The 7514-nt window shown below is 47.2% G+C and overlaps 1 long non-coding RNA gene across 1 annotated transcript; it reads right to left on the bottom strand.

Annotated features, from left to right (window-relative positions):
• Nucleotides 1-2894: 2894 nt before the first annotated feature.
• On the bottom strand, nucleotides 2895-5977 carry LOC132642572 (uncharacterized). The gene is made up of 4 exons (XR_009583243.1): nucleotides 5724-5977; nucleotides 4895-4946; nucleotides 3787-3869; nucleotides 2895-3167 (listed from the first exon to the last, which is right to left on the bottom strand). It is a non-coding gene; the product is annotated as an uncharacterized LOC132642572 (long non-coding RNA).
• Nucleotides 5978-7514: the final 1537 nt, after the last annotated feature.

The following is a 7514-nucleotide window of genomic DNA, read 5'->3' on the forward strand; positions in this document are numbered from 1 at the left end:
CCGCTGCCGCAAGTTTAGCTCCTTCTGCTTAAAAATATACTGAAGGCTCTTATGGTCCGTATAGATATCAACGTGGACCCCATATAAATAATGCCGCCAAATCTTCAAGGCATGAATCACCGCGGCCAACTCAAGATCATGAGTGGGATAGTTCTTCTCGTGCGGTCTGAGCTGCCGGGAAGCATAGGCTATAACTCGACCGTGCTGCATCAATACACACCCTATCCCAATACCAGAGGCGTCACAATATACAACATACCCGCTAGACCCCTCTGGAAGAGCCAAAACTGGCGCTGTGATCAATCTCTCCTTCAGCATCTGAAAGCTGCGCTCGCAGGCATCTGACCACTGGAATTTTGCTGCCTTCTGGGTAAGCCTCGTCAGTGGTGCTGCAATAGAAGAGAAACCCTCCACAAACCTGCGATAATACCCAGCCAATCCCAGAAAACTGCGCACCTCAGTCGGTGTAGTAGGTCTGGGCCAGTTCTGCACAGCCTCGATCTTCTGCGTGTCGACCCGAATACCGTCTGCGCCGACAATATGACCCAAGAATGCCACAGAAGTCAACCAGAACTCACATTTAGAGAATTTAGCATATAACTTCTGCTGACGGAGGATGCCAAGTACCGTCCTCAAATGATCTGAATGCTCCTCGGCTGATCGCGAGTAAATCAGAATATCATCAATAAATACAATAACAAACATATCCAGGAATGGCCGAAATACCCGGTTCATCAGATCCATAAATACTGCTGGAGCATTAGTCAGCCCGAAAGACATAACTCTGAACTCATAATGCCCGTACCGGGTCCTGAAAGCAGTCTTCGGGATATCGGACTCCCGTACTCGCACCTGATGATAGCCTGAGCGCAGATCTATTTTGGAAAAGTGTCTAGCACCCTGCAGCTGGTCAAACAAGTCATCAATCCGGGGAAGGGGATATTTATTCTTAATAGTCACCCTATTCAGCTGCCGGTAGTCAATACACATCCGCAGCGACCCATCCTTCTTTTTGACAAATAATACCGGCGCTCCCCAGGGTGACGTGCTGGGTCTGATAAAACCCTTATCCAGCAAATCTTTCAGCTGCTCCTTCAACTCCTTCAGCTCTGCTGGTGCCATCCTATACGGAGGAATAGATATAGGCTGCGTATCCGGCATCAACTCGATAGAAAAATCAATCTCCCGCTCAGGCGGAAGGCCAGGAAGCTCCTCAGGAAAAACATCTGGAAACTCACTGACGACTGGGACAGACTGAAGGGTAGGTACCTCTGCTGCAGTATCGTGCACACGGACCAAATGATAGATATAACCCTTCTGGATCATCTTCTTAGCCTTGAGGTATGAAATAAACTTACCCCTCGGCGATGCAGTCGATCCGAACCACTCTATAACTGGTTCCCCCGGAAACTGGAAACGGACTACCTTTTTCTGGCAGTCGACATTAGCATAACAGGAAGACAACCAGTCCATACCCATAATGACGTCAAACTCAACCATGTCTAGCTCTACCAAATCAGCCTTAGTGGTACGATCATAAATGGTCACAGAACAATCCCTATAGATCTGTCTCGCTACAATAAAATCCCCAACTGGCGTAGCTACCTCGAATGGCTCTATAGGCTCAGACACGATCCCAATCTTACTAGCAACGAGCGGGGAAATATATGATAAAGTAGAGCCAGGGTCAATCAATGCATATACAGATCTGGAGAAAACCAGTAATGTACCTGTGACGACGTTTGGCGAAGCCTCCTGATCCTGGCGGCTGGCCAAAGCATATATGCGGTTCGAGGGACCGCTAGAACCTGAAGCGCCACCGCGGCCTCGACCGCGCCCTGCCGGTGCTGGAATACCCCGCCCTCCAGGGCGTGCAACAGATGGAACAGAGGAAGAACCGGCGGCTGACCCTGTCTGCTGAGCCGCATTACCCGAACCACTGGCTAATGGGCAGTCTCTCATAAAGTGGCCCTGACCGCCACAAGAAAAACAAGCTCCCGTCGCTCGGTAACACTCCCCGGGATGAGACTTCCCGCAATGTGGACAACGGGGTCTAGGTGGTCTGGCCTGACTGGGACCCCTGGATACCTGCGATCCTGCCACTCTGGAGCTCTGACCGGCCCCAGAAGGTCCCGTACTGTCGAATCTCCGGCTGCCTGTCTGAGTACCCCGGCCGGAAGGAGGAAAATATCTGTCAGACTGCTGCTGCTGCTGAGGCTGTCCGCCTCGAGAATCTCCTGAATAACCCGCAGATCTAGCCCTCTTGGGCGGCCTCCTGTCCCTATCTCTGGCAGCAGGATCAGATCTGCGACGGTCCTCCATACCCATTGCATAGGCCTGAAGCCGGGAAATATCCATGTCTGTCTGCAGTGACACGGCCATACAGCTGTCTACCAAATACCGGTCCAATCCCATAACATAGCGGTGCATCCGATCGGACATATCTGCTACCACGGCCGGTGCATATCGGGCCAGAGAATCAAACTCAAGGCTATACTCGCGAACACTCCGACCCCTCTGCTGCAGACGCAAGAATCGATCAGCTCGTGCCCGCCGTAACTCTGGTGGCAAAAAGTGGCGGGTGAATGCTGTCACAAACTGATCCCAAGTGGCTGGAGGGGCACCCTCTCCCCTAGATAGCTCCCAAGTCTCGTACCAATGAGTAGCCACATCTCGGAGCCTGTGTGAAGCTAGCTCAACTGACTCGGTCTCAGAAGCCCTGACCAAGTCCAGTGAGCGTCGCATCCCCCGAATAAAGTCGTGGGGGTCCTCGTCGGGCTTAGACCCGAAGAACTCTGGAGGGCCACATAGCAAAAACTCCCGAACTCTCAGACTGTCCCGTCTGTCATCATCATCGTCGTCCCTACGCCGGCGTCTGCGAGCCTGTCCTGCCACCAGCGTAGTCAGTAACTGCACAGCCTCCCTCAGGGTCCGATCCTCCGCCCCTGGCTGAGGAGCTGGAGCCTCAGGTGCGGGTACACGAACCTCTGGAGCTGCCGATGGCCCTACTCCAGGCTGTACTGGTGGGGGTGTGGCAGACCCCTCAGACTGTGGCACGTCCTCAGGCAAATCATAAACACGAGCCCGGGTAGCTCGCTGTGCCTGGCTAGTCTCTCCAACCCTCGCCTTGCCCTTCTGGGCCGCCGTTGCCTTCTTCGGAGGCATCACTGCAATCAAAAAGGCGAGTCAGATCAAAATCATCCTAATAGCACAGCTCTATCGCACGATCTAAGATTACAAAGAGAGTAACGTCCTAAATGCCCTGTAGCTTCCCGTTTATAGATGTGGTGCACAACACATCGATAAACAAGACTCTACGAGACACGGCCTGTAGACATTCCGAGGACAAACCGCTCTGATACCACTTTTGTCACGACCCAGCCCCGTGGGCCGCGACTGGCACCCTACCTGGGTACCCAGACCAAATCGCATATTCATTTCCGAACTCAAATTTATTTCAGAATTTTACAAAAATTATATCAAACATAATTTATATCGAAATTTTGTCTTAAGCGGTCATATCAAATCAAATTCACACAAAGCGGCGGAATAGGCATCGCCGGTAAAAATACAAAATATATACGTAAGGGCCATTTGGGGCCATCAGATCAAACAGACCGCTTTAAGACCCGAAAGCAAAATCATACAATATACACATAGGACCCTCACCCCACAAAGATGACTACAGGCCTCTACGAATTCAAAACATAACATATGGCGAGACAGGGCCCCGCCGTACCAAACCGTCAAATATACAAAGTATATACAAAGTGGAGGAGTCTGTACCAAGAGTGGACTCCGGATCAAGTAAGAGTACTCCGAGAAAGCAAAAGGTGAAGCCTACTGCGGAAGATCACCGGAATCTGCACCTGCGGGCATAAAACGCAGCCCCCGGAGAGAGGGGGTCAGTACGAAATATGTACTGAGTATGTAAAGCACGGAGTACAGAATTATGGATCAAAACCGAAAGCAGATCAAATGTCAAAGGGGGGTACAAACTGGTATGTCAAAATCTGTATCGAAATCATATACATATATTTTATGCAACAAAATCATGCAAACGCTTAAGAACGTGGTCGCCACTCCGACGCTGGCGCCACACACAGCATAACACCAGAAGGTTTCAAATCTCCGTACATCCCCGAACATAATCATAATCATCGGTGAGCGTATCGCATCCCGAGCCATATCACAGCATAACTCCAACGGTACCGGGCCCTATGGCGAAGCCTCGGGAACCGTAACACAGCATACGGCCGAATTTATCATACAGCGCACGAATCAAAACCGGCCCGGGAACCGGCGAACGAAGTCATAATAAGGCACGAGCGGAGTCGTGAGCAAACAAATGCAAATCGTATTTCAAAATAGTGTTTCAAAACAAAGTAAATTCATAAATCATATCATATTACAAAATAGTCGAATACTTAGTCGACATAAAGTTTCATTTCACAAAACGTTTCCAAAATGGTCCATATAATTCAAAACATAGGTTACCGTATCGAATTGCCCAAACCTACCCCGTAGGAGGATGTTCCAAAGATCCGAAGTAGTATGTACAAATTTATTATCAAAGGTGGCCCGAAGGGCAAATCGGGCATTTTGGGGTAGCGGGCCCACCTCGAGTCGAAGTGAGGTGGCGAACGTGTTTCTACGAGCATTTATATGCCAAAGGTCATACATTATCATTCCTAGGTTACCCGACCACATTTTGATAGGTTTCGGACGAATAGTGGCATTCTAGCCAAATTGGAGCCTTTAGGCTTCAATAGAATTGAATGAATAGTAACTTTTCTGTGGATCGGGTTTCGAGGAGCAGAAATGCTCCGAAAGGTCTCCTATTCGACTGACACACTAAGATATGCCAAATGAAAGAGTGGGAGGCTTTACATACCTCACAGACGTCGTAAGCTCTTCCAAATGTCTCGTCCCGTTTCGTCAAAAATCTGCAAATGGTCAAAGTTACCAAATGAGATCCTTAGGCTTAGAAATGCCTTTAACTTCACAATTGCCTACCGAAATTTCGGCAGCACTTCCCCTATAAATCTAACATCCCCGAGGCATAGCTCGGCTCAAATTAACCAACTACAACAGCCCACACATCAACAACCAAAACAAACAACAATAACACCATTCTAGTTTCAAAGTTTTTCATGACTTCTTAAGTTGGCAACTTTTCATTAAAACTTTCACAACTCCAATTCTATACCTACATAATTGTATGTATTCCCACATTCAAACTTATACAATCACATTCTAATTACAAACCATGCCATACACGAAATTGCATAAAAATCCATTATTTCCCAAATTCTTCAAAACATCTAAAATGCACTTACGAACATTCTAACTCACGTAGTTTCATTCCGAATTCATCAACATCGATATAGATTCACATCTAAAGTCCATAACACCCAAGATATACATTGATATACATAAAGATACCGAAGGTATACGCTTTCCGATAATATTCAAAATCATTTTTAAATGCCAATTTCATTCACCAATTAATCATTTACGATATAAGGGCCACAACAACACATTCTACCGACTTAAACAAGATCAATTCACACCAATTTTCCCATCTATGGCTCACGGCCAAACCTACTACAAACACACACCCACACGTTTCCATTTATGTCCAAATTACGGGATTCTCGTCTACTTCCAATCCTTAACCCATTCATAGCAATTCTATAACATTAGAGGGTAAGAATTCATACCTTTCTTGAAACCCCGACTTGTCGAAAACGTCGTCCTCGTGCCAAACTAATTATACCCCGTTGAAGAGGGCCTTGAGTACTTCACAAATATGTAAAGAACAAGATTATTGAACCACCACACAAGCTTGGGATTTTTCCTTTTCTTTCTCTCTAGCTCTCGGCCGAAACCCTTTTTTTTTGGGTGTTCTTGATTTTGTGAGTTGTTTCTTGGATAATACTAAGTATAATTCATATATATCTATTTAGGGGTCATGTGCATAGCACATGACCCTTTTAAAATGGGTTTGGGCCTATAACATGGCCGGATCCCCCCTCTTCCATTGTTGGGCTTCAATTGCATTTGTAGTTTCTTGGCCCAATGCTTAAAAAATCCCGTTTTGTAATTCCCGAAACTAATTTCCGAAATTCCAAATTTATCCTCGGCCTTCCCCGAGGTCTTAGCATTAAAGATTACACAACCAACATAGTCATATTCTCAAAAATTAATTTATGCCCTTCTAACACCCGAGTCGTAGTTATTTCCCGATTTCCAACTGTGCGAAAACACGGGGCCTAACACTGTTATGCTAATGTTGACTTCCAGAATAAGGTGGTTCGCTTTCAGTTTCCCGGGGAGCCAGTTATAAATTGGGCTGGTAATACAGCATCGCCGAAAGGTAAGTTTATTTCATACCTTAAGGCAAAGAAAATGATCAGAAAGGGTTATATCTATCATCTGGTTCGGGTGCAAGACTTGGACGCCGAGATGCCGACACTTCAGTCAGTCCCCGTGGTTAATGAGTTTCCAGATGTTTTCCCAGACGAGCTTCCAGGTCTTCCTCCAGAGCGGGAGATAGACTTCTCTATTGACTTACTCCCAGACACTCAGCCTATCTCTATTCCTCCGTATAGAATAGTGCCTGCAGAGTTAAAGGAGTTGAAGGAGCAGCTGAAAGATTTGTTGGATAAGGGCTTCATCAGACCCAGTACTTCGCCTTGGGGAGCCCCGGTATTATTTGTGCGTAAGAAAGACAGGTCGCTGCGTATGTGTATTGATTATCGGCAGCTGAATAAGGTAACTATAAAGAATAAATACCCCCTCCCCAGGATTGATGATTTGTTTGATCAGCTGCAGGGCGCTAAGTGTTTTTCGAAGATAGATCTTCGATCCGGTTACCACCAGGTGCGAGTACGAGAGGCCGATATCCCTAAGACAGCTTTCCGGACCCGATATGGGCATTACGAGTTCAGGGTTATGTCTTTTGGGCTAACAAATGCTCCCGCAGTATTCATGGATTTGATGAACCGGGTATTCAGGCCATTCTTGGATATGTTTGTAATTGTATTCATTGATGATATCCTGGTTTATTCTCGGTCTGAGGCAGAGCACGCAGATCATCTGAGATCAGTATTAGGGGTACTCAGGCATCAGAAATTATATGCGAAATTTTCTAAGTGTGAATTCTGGCTGTCTTCAGTGGCTTTCTTGGGGCATGTTATTGCAGCTGATGGTGTCCGAGTGGACACAGAGAAGATTGAGGCCGTGAAGAATTGGCCTAGACCTACGACGCCCACAGAGGTACGCAGTTTCCTGGGGTTAGCAGGTTATTACAGGAGGTTTGTGGAGAGGTTTTCTTCGATTTCAGCGCCTTTGACAAGGCTGACTCAGAAGGGAGCTAAGTTCCAGTGGTCTGACGCTTGTGAACGGAGCTTCCAGTTGCTGAAGGAGAAGCTGACTACAGCCCCAGTTCTGACTCTTCTAGAGGGACCGGACGGGTATGTTATTTATTGTGACGCTTCTGGCATGGGGTT

This window comes from Lycium barbarum, chromosome 5 (genome assembly GCF_019175385.1).
Source record: "Lycium barbarum isolate Lr01 chromosome 5, ASM1917538v2, whole genome shotgun sequence".
In the NCBI taxonomy this organism is placed as follows: domain Eukaryota; kingdom Viridiplantae; phylum Streptophyta; class Magnoliopsida; order Solanales; family Solanaceae; genus Lycium; species Lycium barbarum.